Here is a 1,886-nt window from a genome sequence, read left to right as displayed (position 1 = left end):
ACACACCCGCCCAGGGGGGAAAAAAAATTGTAAGTTTACTTTCTTCCCTCACCGCCCCCCACAATCTTTTTTGTTTTTTTATCCCCCGCAGTCAGGCGCAGAAATAACTCTCTAACTACACACACACACATCCGCCCTGGGGGGGAAAAATTGTAAGTTTACTGCCCCCCCCAATCCTTTTTTTTTTTTAATCCCCTGCAGTCAGGCGTAGAAATAACTCTCTAACACAGACACAGAGATATATATATATACATACACACACACACATCCGCCCAGGGGGGAAAAATTGTAAGTTTACTGCCCCCCCCAATCCTTTTTTTTTTTTAATCCCCTGCAGTCAGGCGCAGAAATAACTCTCTAACTACACACACACACATCCGCCCAGGGGGGAAAAATTGTAAGTTTACTCTCCTCACCCCAGCCCTCACCCCCGCATCCTTTTTGTTTGTTTGTTTTAACCGTTCAGTCAGACACAGAAATAATTCTCTACCCCAGCTCCCGGGGGGAGGGGGGGAATTGTAAGTTTACTCTCCTCACCCCAGCCCTCACCCCCGCATCCTTTTTGTTTGCTTGCTTGTTTTAACCGTGCAGTCAGGCGCAGAAATAACTCTCTAACACAGACACAGAGATATATATATATACATACACACACACACATCCGCCCTGGGGGGGAAAAATTGTAAGTTTACTGCCCCCCCCAATCCTTTTTTTTTTTTAATCCCCTGCAGTCAGGCGTAGAAATAACTCTCTAACTACACACACACACATCCGCCCAGGGGGGAAAAATTGTAAGTTTACTGCCCCCCCCAATCCTTTTTTTTTTTTAATCCCCTGCAGTCAGGCGTAGAAATAACTCTCTAACACAGACACAGAGATATATATATATATATATATATATATATATATATACATACACACACACACACCCGCCCAGGGGGGAAAAAAAAAAAAACTTGTAAATTTACTTCTCCCCCCCCCCCCCGCATCCTTTTTGTTTGTTTGTTTGTTTGTTTGTTTGTTTTAACCGTGCAGTCAGGCACACAAATAATTTTCTAACCTCGGCCAGGAGGGAGAAAACACACACACACATCCGCCCAGGGGGGAAATAAATTGTAAATTTACTTTCTTCCCTCACCGCCCCCCACAATCTTTTTTGTTTTGGTTTTAACCGTGCAGTCAGGCGCAGAAATAACTCTCTAACACAGACACAGAGATATATATATATATATATATATATATATATATATATATATATATATATATATATATATATATACATACACACACACACACACACACACACACACACACACACACACCCGCCCAGGGGGGAAATAAATTGTAAATTTACTTCCCCCCCCCCCCGCGTCCCTCCCCCCATCGCATCCTTTTTGTTTGCTTGCTTGTTTTAACCGTTCAGTCAGACACAGAAATAATTCTCTACCCCAGCTCCCGGGGGGAGGGGGGGGGAGGGTGCGGGGCGGCAGGCAAACGGATTTCATTTTTCCAATGGAACATAGTTTTCCACATTCATTTTTGTAAAACTGTGCTCTGAAATTTTCTCCCTCCCTCCCTTTTATGCTTGCCCTAGGATGCAACCTTTCTTGAGACCAGATTCCCACCCACCCCACCCCCGTGTAAAGTATATTTTCCCCCTATATTTCTTTTTAAAGTATTGTATTTTTCTAAGTACCCAGAAAGTTAGACTCCAACATTCATTCATTCATTCATTCATTCATTCATTTATCAGTTCCAATGTTTTCTTCCTTTCTCCCTCTGATCTGAGCATCATCCCGGCCCCGGGAATCCATCTCTCTTGCCAGCTGATCGACTCCCCACCCCACCCCCTTCCAGGGGAGAAAAAGAAAACAACCACCGCGAACGAG

This window comes from Antechinus flavipes, chromosome 5, assembly GCF_016432865.1.
Source record: "Antechinus flavipes isolate AdamAnt ecotype Samford, QLD, Australia chromosome 5, AdamAnt_v2, whole genome shotgun sequence".
Taxonomy (NCBI): Eukaryota; Metazoa; Chordata; class Mammalia; order Dasyuromorphia; family Dasyuridae; genus Antechinus; species Antechinus flavipes.
Note: the sequence above shows the minus strand (reverse complement) of the source record.